This window comes from Schistocerca piceifrons, chromosome 2, assembly GCF_021461385.2.
Source record: "Schistocerca piceifrons isolate TAMUIC-IGC-003096 chromosome 2, iqSchPice1.1, whole genome shotgun sequence".
Lineage (NCBI taxonomy): Eukaryota > Metazoa > Arthropoda > Insecta > Orthoptera > Acrididae > Schistocerca > Schistocerca piceifrons.
In genome coordinates, this window is record NC_060139.1 from 1,101,500,915 (window position 1) to 1,101,515,290 (window position 14,376).

General features: G+C 41.6%; 1 long non-coding RNA gene across 1 annotated transcript in view; it reads left to right on the top strand.

Annotated features, from left to right (window-relative positions):
- The window catches only part of LOC124777338, a 47,323-nt gene extending 33,928 nt beyond the window's left edge, over positions 1–13,395 (top strand). The window contains exon 2 of the long non-coding RNA XR_007015717.1: positions 12,770–13,395. This is a non-coding gene — a long non-coding RNA (uncharacterized LOC124777338). The remainder of the gene's footprint in view (positions 1–12,769) is intronic.
- The last annotated feature ends 981 nt before the right edge of the window (positions 13,396–14,376 follow it).

Consider the following 14,376-nt stretch of genomic DNA (forward strand, 5'->3'; position numbering starts at 1 on the left):
TGGTGTCCCGCAGCATGTATTGGCTGCGCTGATAGCCCAACTGCCACCACCTTTTCTGTTACTGGACGACTTCAACGCCCATAACCCTCTGCGGCTTGGATTGGTGGCAATAGGCCAAGGCACTGTCATTGAGCAAGTGTTGTCACAGCTCGACCTTTCTCTTTTAAATAATGGTGCCTCCATACATTTCAGTGTGGCGCATGTCATGTACTCAGCCATCGACCTTCCAGTCTCCAGCCCTGGCCTTCTACCATTTGTCCAATGGAGTGTGCATGATGACTTGTGTGGTAGTGACCACTTTCCAATCTTTCTGTCACTGCCAGAGCATCACTCGCCTGGGCACCTCCCCAGATGGGCTTTGAATAAGGCTGACTGGGACTCGTCCGTTTCCATTGCCACTATTGAACCTCTTTCTCATGATGCCATTGATCAGGTGGTTCTCACAATAACCACCAGCATCATTTCTGCAGTGGAATCTGCAATTCCCTTTTCTTCTGGGTCCCCTCGGCAGAGGACTGTGCCTTGGTGGTCACCGGGGATCGCTGAGGCGATTCGAGATCGCAGGCTTGCCCTCCAACATCATAAGCAGCACCCATCACTGGAACACCTCCTTACCTATAAGCGGCTCCATGCCTGAGCTCGATGCCTTATTCACCGACGGAAGCAAGAGTGCTTGGAAAGGTATGTCTCCACCATTGTCATCCGTACCTCTACATCACAGATTTGGGCCAAGATTAGGCAGCCCTGTGGATATCAGATCCCCGTCAGTGTACCTGGGCTTTCACTGGATGGAGCAGTCTGTACTGAATCACACACAGTTGCAGAACTCTTAGCCAGGCATTATGTTCAGAGTTCTGCTTCTGCGAATTACCCACTGGCCTTCCGTTCCCTGAAAGAGCGGTTGGAACGTCAGAGCCTTTCCTTCCATACGCACCACTTTGAATCGTACAATGCTCCATTCAGTGAATGGGAATTCCAAAGTGCCCTAGCCGCTTGCCCTGATATGGCTCCCGGGCCGGATCGCATCCACTATCAGATGCTCAATCACCTCTCCAAGGACTGCCAGCGACACCTACTAAACCTTTTCAGCCGTATCTGGGTTGAGGGTGAGTTCCCGTCTCAGTGGCGGGAAAGCATTATCATCGCAGTGTTGAATGTTCTGTGCAAGTTGCTCAAACGCATGGTGAATCGGAGGTTGAGTTGGCTACATGAGTCCCGTGGCCTTCTGGCTCCATCTCAGGGAGGGTTCAATAAGGGCTGCTCCGCCACCGATAATCTGGTCTGCCTGGAGTCGGCCATCTGTACGGCCTTTGCTTGCCGTCAGCATCTGGTTACCATCTTTTTTGACATGCGGAAGGGGTACGATGTGATGTGACGTGGCGACATCACATCCTTACCACGCTTCATGGGTGGGGTCTTAGTGGCCGGCTCCTGATTTTTATTCAAAATTTTCTTTCACTTCATTCCTTCTGCATGCAAGTTGGTCCCTCCTGTAATTCCTCCCGAGTCCAGGAGAATGGGGTTCCGCAAGGTTCTGTCTTGAGTGTCTGCCTCTTTTTAGTTGATATCAATGGACTAGCTGCAACTATGGGAACGTCTGTATCGGCTTCTTTGTATGGTGATGACTTTTGCCTGTGCTATAGCTCCACTGGCATTGCAGTTGCTGAACGACAACTATAGGGCGACACCCGCAGGGTGCAGTCCCGTCTCAATTATGGGAGCCTGCTGCATTGCGGTTGCTTGACCCCATACTTCACTGCGGGATCCAACTCGCAACTGGAGCTCCACACAAGCCCTATAAACAGCATACTTGTGGAGGCTGGTGTCCCTCCATTGTGGATCCGACATCAACGACTACTGGCTACTTATGCTGCACATGTTTGTGGCTTGCCCAGGCATCCAAATTACTGTCTCCTGTTCTCCAACTCAGTCGTCGATCTTCCAGAAAGGCGGCCCCAGTCAATCTTCCAGAAAGGCGACCCCAGTCAGGGTGTATAATCGCTGTTCACATCCGGGCTCTTCTCTCTGGGCTTGAGGTTTTCCCTCTCCAACCTCTTTTCCGGGCCCATATGTGTATACCCCCATGGTGTGTGCCCTGCCCGTGGCTTCAGCTGGATTTAGCACAAGGCCCGAAAGACTCGTCTCTCGTGAGGCCCTCCGCCGATGCTTTCTTCCCATCCTTGCTGCGTTTCCCGGCTGCCATAGTCTGTACCGACGGTTCGATGGTTGCTGGTCGAGTTGGTTATGCCTTTACTCTTGGGTAACAATCTGAACAACGCTCATTGCAGAATAGCTGGTGTTTTTACTGCAGAGCTTGTAGCCACCTCCCGTGCCCTAGAGTACATCCGCCCCTGCTCAGGTGAGTCCTTCGTTATCTGTAGTCCCTATTGACCAGTGTTTCGGGTCATTAACGTGCTGACATGCTGGCCAACTGGCTATCAGTGCACCGGCCTTCCGGAATGTGATCTCCAGTCAGTATTGCAGCAAAAAGTACTTACGGTGATGAATGGCGCACCCTGCGTTCCCCCAACAAACTTAGGGTCATCAAGGAGACGACAGGTGTGTGGAGCTCCACCTTGCGAGCCTCTCACAAGGACTCAATTGTTTTCTGCTGGCTATGCGTTGGCCACACCTGGCTGACGAACGGTCATTTATTGCACCACAAGAATGCACCTCAATGTCGCTGTGGATCAGCTTTGATAGTGGTCCACGTCTTGTTGGCCGGTCTGCTTTTAACTGCGCTCAGGCAGACATTTGCACTGCCTGATACGCTCCCCGCTCTTTTAATACATGACACTGACATGGCAGGCTTAGTTTTGAGTTTTATTCAAGCAGGGGGCTTTTATCTCTCAATCTGAGGGTTTCTCTTTTTTTGTGTCTGGCCTTTGGCCTACAGTTTTAGATTAGGGTTTTTAGTGTACTGCGCCCCTTTCTCCCCTCCTTTCTCCCCCCCTTTCTCCCCCCTTTCTCCCCCCCCCCCTTTCTCCCCCCCATGGTCGGACAGCCGCTGTTAACTCTCTGTGAGCTTTTAATTCCTCTTTTCTGGTCTTTGTCTATGTTTTTCTTGTTCTGTGTAGTCCCTTGTCCTCTCCATTGCTTTTCTTTCTTCCTTGCGGTTGCTTCATGGTCAGAGTCATGGAAAAAGGGACTGATGGCCTTTGTAGTCTGGTCCCTTCAACCCCGACAAACCAACCAACTAGTACCAGATGCCCTTCCCAGTCTAAAGAGATGTCGCCCGATCACCAACCACAAGTAATTCCAGATGAAGATGAAGAAATGCCGCTGGCTCCTCCTGTTCCATCTGCTCCACTGCCGAGGTCAACACCATGCAACCTTCACCTGCAGCTGGGGCATTTTCATCCATATTCTCCTGTGCCCTGAATCACTAACGCCACTGAGGACTCAGAGGAGGACCCCATGTATGTAGTGTTCATTCGCAGCATATGCTTTCCCACTTCCCTAAGGATGAAGGGGTGTGGTATCCACCAAGCACCAGTGTAATCCATTGCACACATCCACCATTATTAAGGCTCCGCACCAAGCACCAGTGTAATTCATTGCACGCAGCCGAGAAATGCCACTAACAGTGTAGGCCGTCTTCATACGTGCGCTTCAAACCACAGCGATTGGCCACCCGTGACGGTGATTGGCCACCCAGAATGTACAGCGACCCCAGCCACCGGCGCCATTAACTGTGAAACCTTATTTAATACTGCCACTGACATATACAAGCCACTTACCTATGTTCTGCTCCACAGCTCGTGTGTGCTACGCTGCCGTGGACCTGCTGTTCAATGTTAATTTGGCTGCACTCTGGACTTAGAATCCGAATGCTATATTGGAACTTGGGCCTTAACACTGACTAGGCTTAGCATGTCAATGGGCTTGTGATTCTGCTGGAATTCTGCATTTCACGTGCACTTCCTGAACATAGGTATACCCAACATCATAATTTTCCTTAAAGTGTTCAACTATAATTTGGCGCTTGGTAACAGAACTTTTTGTGCCAGTGTTGTGTCAGTAAACTGTAGAATGGTGATATATTTATTGTGTTATAACCAGAAATAACAGTAAGATTATAATAATTACAGCACACACAGAGGCAACGAGTCAATAATTCTTCTCATGCTCCATACATGAATTGAACGGGAAAGTATCCAAAAAGCTAGTATAAGGGGGCGTACCCTGTGCTATGCACTTCAGTGGTTTGTGGATGTACATGTAGGCTGCCTTTAAACAGACTAGGCTCAATGACCTTCTGTAAAACCATTAAAAATAATGCAAACTAATATTTTCAAAATCATTAAAAATAATGTAAACTAATTATTTCTGGGGAAGGGGGGGCATATAAAAGAAAAAAAAAAACCTGTTAGCTCAAAAGAAAGCTGCCAAACATTGTTCACAGTAATGTTTGCTTAATACCATTCAAACAAGTGAAAATTCTTGTCTGGTGCACTGAAATATAAATGACTTGAATTTGAAATGTTCCTGCAACCTAAGCTACAAAGTTGATAACTTAAAAGTTCTTCTCGCAGAATGTAAAAGTGAAATAATGATTTGTTTAAATGAACATTGGCATATCTCTAATTCAGTAAATATTTTAAATAAAATTGAAAATTTCAACATTACAAGCAGCTATTGCAGGGGGAAAAAAATCCCGTGGAGGACGTTGCATACTTTTGGATTCTTCTATAAGGTACAAAGTGAAAACAGATTTTAAATGTTTAAATGAAGCTTGTATATTTCAAAGCTGTGCAAAGAGCTTGAAGACCTTAATGTGTTAGTGATCGCGGTTTACAGAATTCCACAAAGGGCATTAATTAAACCATTCCTCTCTAAATTCCAGTGCATTTTAAATAAACCAATGAAAGAAAAAAGTGGTAATAGCTGCTGGTTTTAATGTAAACACTGCAAGTGGCATCAAAGAATCAACAAAAGTTATTGATTAAATTAAAAAGTCTGGTTTTAAACTAAATTTTTTGGAGTTCACCAGAAAAATTTTCACTCAGCCACATCCATTGATAACATTGTAACAAACTGTTAATGTACATAAATTATGTCTAGACTTAGGACTTTCAGTTGACTCAGCCTTGTTTGTTTCACTGCCAAAACTTATAAACTCGATACAAGAAAAAGTTATATCAAAAGACATTTCAATAAAACAAATAGTGAAATATGTTATGAGAAACTAACAAAAGTTAGCTGACTGTATAACAACTCCCAACTGCTTCAACAAGGCTTAAAATATAAAAATTGGAAGTAGGGAGCAGTGGGAAAAAAACATGTCTGCTTCATTGATGGGTTGAAATCCGATCAAGGTTCTGCTGGGGCCGGCGTGTACGGGGCTCAGCCAAGACTGGAGGGCATCATCTCTGTAGGAAAACTGGCCTCGGTATTCCAAGCTGAAATTACTGCAATCTGGGCATGTGGGGAGGAGAACATGCGTCGGTGCTACAAGGATTATAGTGTCTGCATCTATTCAGACATCCGTGAAATCATTGGCAGCCTGTGCAACGAGATCTAAGATTGTTGCAGAATGTGGAGCCAGGGGGAAGCAATAGGTTTAACCTAGTGTGGGTCTCTGGCCACTCAGGGATTGGTGGCAATGAACAAGCTGACAGGTTGGTCAGGATGGGGGCAAAGACTCCACTCATTGGCCTGGAACCTGTCCTGACAATCACAAAGGCTATGATCCAACTAGAGCTACAGGACTGGCTTAGAAGACAGCACATAATACCGGACCATGGTCTATAAACAATAACACAGTGAGGTAATGATGCCAAAGCTGTGTTTTAAAAGAAGCTATGTAATTTTGGGCTTGAACATAAAAGAGAATAAACTCATGGTTGGACTGATGACGGGCCATGGGAATTTCAAAAAACTCTTACATGCAGTGGGTATAATGGAAAAAAAACTGTAAATGTAGGATCTGTGATGAGAGTAAAGAAACTGCATCACACCTAACCTTCGAATGCACGGCATTGGAGAGCAAGAGACAGAATTTTAGAGACAACTAGAAAAAATTTGTGGTAAGGTCTTACGGGACTAAACTGATGTCATCGGTCCCTAAGCTTACGCACTCATTAATCCAACACACACACACACACACACACACACACACACACACACACACACACACACGCCCGAGGGAGGACTCAAACCTCTGACGAGGGGGCAGCCTTGCGGACCGTGACAAGGTGCCTCAGACTGCTCAGCTGCCCCACATGGCAGGACAACTAGACCTGAAAAAATGTGTCTAACAAATATCTGGTAAGGGACTCCTTGCACTATTTAGGGGCATTGGTTGGCTTTACTAGACATACAAGGAGTGATACCACACAATAAAGTCAGTTTCGGTGCGGGCAGTAGCGGGTTAGACCAAAGCTGTTTTAGCTTCCCTGCCAAAATCAAATCAAGTGAAAGTAAAATTGTCTCTCAAAGATGGTGATTAAACTAATGAAAATTTTAGTCATTTTTTTTAACAGTTCTTCTGAAGAATTTAATGAAACTTCCCCACTAAGAACATACTGCAATAAACCATCAAGCAAGGTAAGATGGATCACACAAGGAATAAAAATTTCCCATGGGAGGAAAAGAAAGTATAAAACCAGCTGAAGTACAACAAAGATCATAGTTTTGTAAAATATATTAGAAACTATACAACTATTTTAAGAAAGTTGTGTAACCTTCAAAACAAATGACAAATAGTAAATTCAATCTAGAGCAAAAAACAAAAAAGTTTACTGTGAATTAGGTATCAGAAATCAAAAGCTAGATATTTCTGATCTGATGTAAATCCAGCTCAAATATCTGAGTGCTTCAGTTAGTACTTCATAAATGCAGCCAATCTGATTTAGATGGAGCAAATTATGGACAGACAGTTAATAGTTCTGGATTGTAAGGCAATATCACAAAATCAAATAGGGGTAATGCAGGAGTAGGTTTAATAATGAATAAAGAAATAGGAGTGCGGGTAAGCTACTACAAACAGCATAGCGAATGCATTATTGTCGCCAAGATAGACACGAAGCCCACACCTACTACAGTAGTACAAGTTTATATGCCAACTTGCTCTGCAGATGAGGAAGAAATTGAAGAAATGTATGATGAGACAAAAGAAATTATTCAGATAGTGAAGGGAGATGAAATATTAATAGTCATGCGAGACTGGAACTCGATAGCAAAAGAAGGAAGAGAAGGAATGTAGTAGGTGAATATGGACTGGGGGTAAGAAATGAAAGAGGAAGCTGCCTAGTAGTATTTTTCACAGAACATAACTTAATCATACCTAACACTTGGTTCAAGAACGATAAAAGAAGGATGTATACATGGAAGAAGCCTGGAGATACTGACAGGTTTCAGATAGATTGTATAATGGTAAGACCAAGATTTAGGAACCAGGTTTTAAATTGTAAAACATTTCCAGGGAAGATGTGGACTCTGACCACAATCTGTTGGTTATGAACTGTAGATTAAAACTGAAGAAACTGCAAAAAGGTGAAAATTTAGGAAGATGGGACCTGGATAAACTGACTAAACCAGAGGTTTTACAGAGTTTCAGGGAGAGAATAAGGGAACAATTGACAGGAATGGGGGAAAGAAATACTGTAGACGAAGGATAGGTAGCTTTGAGGGATGAAGTAGTGAAGGCAGCAGAGGATCAAGTAGGTAAAAAGACGAGGGCTAGTAGAAATCCTTGGGTAACAGAAGAAATATTGAATTTAATTGATGAAAGGAGAAAATATAAAAATGCAGTAAATGAAGCAGGCTAAAAGGAATACAAATGTCTAAAAAATGAGATCGACAGGAAGTGCAAAATGGCTAAGCAGGGATGGCTGGCTAGAGGACAAATATAAGGATGTAGAGGCTTATCTCACCAGGGGTAAGATAGATATTTCCTACAGAAAAAATTAGAGAGACCTTTGGAGAAAAGAGAACCACTTGTATGAATATCAAGAGCTCAGATGGAAACCCAATTCCAAGCAAAGAAGGGAAAGGAGAAAGGTGGAAGGAGTATATAGAGGGCCTATACAAGGTGATGTACTTGAGGACAATATTATGGAAATGGAAGAGGATGTAGATGAAGATGAAATGGGAGATACGATACTGCGTGAGGAGTTTGACAGAGCACTGAAAGACCTGAGTCGAAACAAGGCCCTGGGAGTAGACAACATTCCATTAGAACTACTGACAGCCTTGGGAGAGCCAGTCCTGACAAAAGTCTACCATCTGGTGAGCAAAATGTATGAGACAGGCGAAATACCCTCAGACTTCAAGAAGAATATAATAATTCCAATCCCAAAGAAAGCAGGTACTGACAGATGTGAAAATTACCGAACTATCAGTTTAATAAGTCACAGCTGCAAAATACTAATGCGAATTCTTTACAGACGAATGGAAAAACTAGTAGAAGCCGACCTCGGGGAAGATCAGTTTGGAGTCTGTAGAAATATTGGAACACGTGAGGCAATACTGACCCTACGACTTATCTTAGAAGCTAGATTAAGGAAAGGCAAACCTACATTTCCAGCATTTGTAGACTTAGAGAAAGTTTTTGACAATGTTGACTGGAATACTCTCTTTTAAATTCTGGAGGTGGCAGGGGTAAAATAAAGGGAGCGAAAAGCTATTTACAATTTGTACAGAAACCAGATGGCAGTTATAAGAGTTGAGGGACATGAAAGGGAAGCAGTGGTTGGGAAGGGAGTGAGACAGGGTTGTAGCCTCTCCCCTATGTAACTCGATCCGTAGCAGTGAAGGAAACAAAAGAAAAATTCGGAGTAGGTATTAAAATCCATTCTTTTTTCAAGTTATGCCACAAACTCCTCTTCTCCCCAATTCTGTTGAATACCTCCTCATTAGTTATGTGATCTACCCATCTAATCTTCAGCATTCTTCTGTAGCACCACATTTTGAAAGCTTCTACTCTCTTCTTGTCCAAACTATTTATCGTCCATGTTTCACTTCCATACATGGCTGCACTCCATACAAATACTTTCAGAAACGACTTCCTGACACTCAAATCTATACTCCATGTTAACAAATTTCTCTTCTTCAGAAATGCTTTCCTTGCCATTGCGAGTCTACATTTTATATCATCTCTACTTTGACCATCATCAGTTATTGTGCTCCCCAAATAGCAAAACTCCTTTACTACTTTAATCTAATTACCTCAGCATCACCCGACTTAATTCGACTACATTCCATTATCCTCGTTTTGCTTTTGTTGATGTTCATCTTATATCCTCCTTTCAAGACACTGTCCATTCCATTCAACTGCCCTTCAAAGTCCTTTGCTACCTCTGTCAGAATTACAATGTCATCGGCGAACCTCAACGTTTTTATTTCTTCTCTATGGATTTTAATACCTACTGTATAAATTGTAAATAGCCTTTCGCTCCCTGTATTTTATCCCTGCCAGCTTCAGAATTTGAAAGAGAGTATTCCAGTCAACATTGTCAATAGCTTTCTCTAAGTCTACAAATGCTAGAAACATAAGTTTGCCTTTCCTTCATCTAGCTTATAAGATAAGTCGTAGGGTCAGTATTGCCTCACGTGTTCCAATATTTCTACAGAATCCAAACATTTGTCCTCTAACCAGCCATCCCTGCTTAGCCATTTTGCACTTCCTGTCGATCTCATTTTTGAGACATTTGTATTCCTTTTAGCCTGCTTCATTTACTGCATTTTTATATTTTCTCCTTTCATCAATTAAATTCAATATTTCTTCTGTTACCCAAGGATTTCTACTAGCCGTCGTCTTTTTACCTACTTGATCCTCTGCTGCCTTCACTACTTCATCCCTCAAAGATACCTATTCTTCTTCTATCGTATTTCTTTCCCCCATTCCTATCAATTGTTCCCTATATTGTCTCCCTGAAACTCTGTACAACCTCTGGTTTAGTCAGTTTATCCAGGTCCCATCTCCTTAAATTCCCACCTTTTTGCAGTTTCTTCAGTTTTAATCTACAGTTCATAACCAACAGATTGTGGTCAGAGTCCACATCTGCCCCTGGAAATGTCTTACAATTTAAAACCTGGTTCCTAAATCTCTGTCTTACCATTATACAATCTATCTGAAACCTGTCAGTATCTCCAGGCTTCTTCCATGTATACAACCTTCTTTTACGATTCTTGAACCAATTGTTAGGTATGATTAAGTTATGCTCTGTAAAAAATTCTACTAGGCACCTTCCTCTTTCAATTCTTACCCCCAGTCCATATTCACCTACTACATTCCTTCTCTCCCGTTTCCTACTATCGAGTTCCAGTCACCCATGACTATTAAATTTTCGTCTCCCTTCACTATCTGAATAAGTTCTTTTGTCTCGTCATACATTTCTTCAATTTCTTCGTCATCTGCAGAGCTAGTTGGCATATAAACTTGTACTACTGTAGTAGGTGTGGGCTTCATGTCTATCTTGGCCGTAATAATGCGTTCGCTATGCTGTTTGTAGTAGCTTACCTGCACTCCTATTTCTTTATTCATTAATAAACCTACTCCTGCATTACCCCTATTTGATTTTGTATTTATAACCCTGTATTTGCCTGCCCAGTCTTGTTCCTCCTGCCACCGAACTTCGCTAATTTCCACTATATCTAACTTTAACCTATCCATTTCCCTTTTTAAATTTTCTAATTTACCTGCCCGATTAAGGGATCTGACATTCCACACTCCGATCCGTAAAACGCCAGTTTTCTTTCTCTTGATAACTACATCCTCCGGAGTAGTCCCCGCCCGGAGATCCGAATGGGGGACTATTTTACCTCCGGAATATTTTACCCAAGAGGACTCCATCATTGCTTTGAATCATATCTCACTGAGAGGAAACAAAGGGTAATAATCACAACAAATAGAGTGGAGAGGAAAACTGTCACTAGATGTTTCTCAAGGCTCAATCCTTAGGCAAGTTTGATTTGTGTTCCATATACAAAAAACAAAAGGTTGTGACATAACGAACATGATGCTATATATTTTAGAAAACAAACCACATGATTTTCTAATGGAAAGATCCTACTACTCAGAGAAAGATTTCATGAAGGATGAGGTGATATTTTGAGCAGAATCCTCAGAATGAATTAAAAATTTGTGCTAGTTATAGTGAGTGCACATTATGAAATAGCATTAAAAATTAGAAAGAACAGTGAATAAATTCTTCAACAAGCAATTTGCATGGTTGACAAAATTTTTAATTAAGTAAATTGTAACCCAGACATGATCCTGTACATAAGACTATTGTTCTGAAATTCTGTATTTTATGAGATGAATAAATCACATTTCCACGGTGCTGTCCGTGAACCTCTGCATGGCTCTTTCAGACAGTTTCCACATCTTTCCTACAAAAACCCGAGTCTTGCATTTCTGCTGTTGTACTGTGGTCTGTCCTGGCTCAAACTCTACTTAGGTGCCAAGCACCTGGACACTGTAGCACAGTCCTGTTTGTTAGGCCTCGTTTGTTTTTTTTTTTTTTTTTTTTTTTTTTTTTCCTTCAAGAAACTGTGTTGGCTGCCCCATATTCATTACCTGAAGACTAACTGCACTCAGAAGCTTGACACTATCTGCTGCTTTGCCCATAAATGTTGAGGGTGCTACTCTTATATGTATTTACCAGGCCCTGGTTTTGTCCTGACTGCACTATGGTTGCCATGTTTGCGGCTCAATAACTCCTTCAGCTTTGAAACTGTTAGATCCAGTCCACCATCATGGCATGTGTCTGGCCACTAGTGCATTTCGGTTTGTCTCTTAGTGTGCTTGCTGAAATGGAGATCATTCCTCTTCACATTTGATGGTACCAGCTCTTGGTCTCCTGTGCAATTGCTATTCGACAATTCCCTGACTGTCCCGCATACTCCAATCTCTTTCCCTACAAGGGATGTTGTCATCCGGATTCATGCCCTTGGTTGGGAGTACCATTTGATGATCAGTAGAACCACAATAAGGCCACTGCAACTGTGGCTAAAACATTTGGTCCTGCAGTTTAACTTTTTACATTATGATGCGGTACTTTACTCAGAAAACTTTTGTCAACTGACTTTGGCGGAAACATATCCAATTATACCTGTAGGAGTATAAAATGTTGCTGATATTAGCTTCTCCTCATTAATTTATGCAAAAGGATGCACAGTAGGGTAACATTGCTCACTTTGTTAGGATCCATAACCCTTAGGTTGTTGAAAACTCGGAAAACAAGATGCCTTTATACAAACAACATTTTCAGCAATACTGTAGATGAAATAACCTCTACCTGGAAATTCTTTGTGCACTTCCTTTCTCATAAATACCAGGGTATTGCTTCATCATGCTGCAATCCAAGAAAAAAAAAAAGCTGCTTCGCCGATGAAGACATAGTAATATTTCACTAAATGAAGGCACCTTCCTGTCGGGTGATAGTTTCAGTTGACTGACATGAATTGTTGAAAACTTCCTCACAAATGTGAAACAATAGTGGGCATTCACTAGAGCTGGAAGTACCACACTAAATATCTTTTTGTAGTTCAAAAATTAGGTTCATGTATTCACTTGGCTCGGTATGATGATGTGTTTGATGTCAATTGCTCACAAACAGTTTGGAAAATTCTGAAGATTTTCTAGATGTTGTGCTATGTTTAGCCACTTATTTCTGTTTATAGGCAACTGAAAAAAAAGCAGGGTTGTTATTCTATGAATGTGTCTTGTAGGTAATTTAAATGTTGTAGTTTTTTATCTGTACATCTAAAACTGCAAACATGCTTTCAAAAAGGCAGGCTATATATTATGCATTGTTTTCAGGGGCCAGAACATAAAGTTCATGATACATTAGCTACTGAACATGTAACACCTGATCCAGGGATATAGACACAGTGTGGTACGATGAAGAAAGTCATGACACTACAGCTACTGAAGCTGCTTTAATTGATAAAGATGGACCTCCAACGGGCAGAAAAAGGTAGAAGCTTATACTTCTTCATAGCAAGTTGATAGCAAAATGTAAACAGCAAAAGGTGAAAGCTGTTCATGTTGTGATCTACTGTGTTTTAAATTGAAAGAATTGGATTTTAAGTAAAAACCTATTTTGTTTCTCATTAAATAAAGGCAATAAAAGTTGTACATACACGAATTACGCAATTTATGATCGAAAATGCTAGTTTAGTATCTGATTGTACCTAAATTTTAAAAATCCAAGTAAATAAACTTTGTTATGACTAACGTTCGCAAATGGTCTTTCCAGCTAAGAATTACACAAATATTTTATCGAAAATTGTAATTTTATAGTACCTAAAATACCTAATTTAATGTTAGAACCTGATTGTACCTAATTTTTAAATATTCTAAAAATATCTAACTTCATGTTAGAACTTGACTGTATCTAATTTTTTTAAAAATCCAGTCAAATAAAATTTGTATGACTAAACGTACCCTTTTGGTCTTCACAATTACTTAGAAAACAGTAATTGAATGATAACTAGTTTGTTCACATGCGTGAATGCCAATCGTGAGTCACAGTGACAGCATACGCCAGGCTGTTTCAGCCCACCCTGTTCTGCGGAGCGTTGACGCTCGCTGTGGACTGTCAAATTGGCCAGCAGGACAAGGAGGAGCCTTGTGACCTGCCTCCAACACCTTCCTGCCTTGTCGGAACAGCCAGTTTGAATCACCTGCACTGCCTACATTCAGTAGGTCAGTGTGGAAAGTCAAGAATGCCGAAACTAGGCAGATCCAAATCATCTCTGATTCGTCACTTGTTACAAGGATTTTCTGGTTTCCCTACAGACAGAAGAGTTATTCACTCCAATGTGTACAACAAAGACGTAAGTAACATGTTGACCAATTATCTGCTACGCCCACTCACAGAACAGTGATTCCTCTATTTTTTCTAAGTTATCTTGGGTCAGACATGTGTGAATGCAAAAATAGTGTTTCTAAACCCTTAATGTACGTTAATTTTGCTAAGTAGATCTTGTGCGTAAATTCTTCCACAAAGTATTTCTCTTTTCTTTTTGTTTTTAGGTATGTTCTGAACAGAGGTCACATTTAAGTCAGCATGTTGCAGCGGTTAAACACCAGGCAAATTTAAAATAATAAATTAAAATTGAAACAAACATTTGTAACTAAACCAAATGCAACAAACAGAACTGAATTTAATCTTCAGCTGTGTTGAGCCATTGTTGCAGCAAACATACCATTCAAATCAGGTGAAAACAGTCAGATCCAAAGTTCTCCAGAAAAATACTGTCACCACATCATTCCATCAGAATCCAAACTGAGAAAGAACAATTTAGATTCTTTATATGAAAATACATAGAGCAAGATAAGGGAAGACACAGGCGATTCATACATGTGGCTCTCTGTCGAAGAGGCAACTGACAGACAAGGTCGATATGTGAGTAATTTGACTG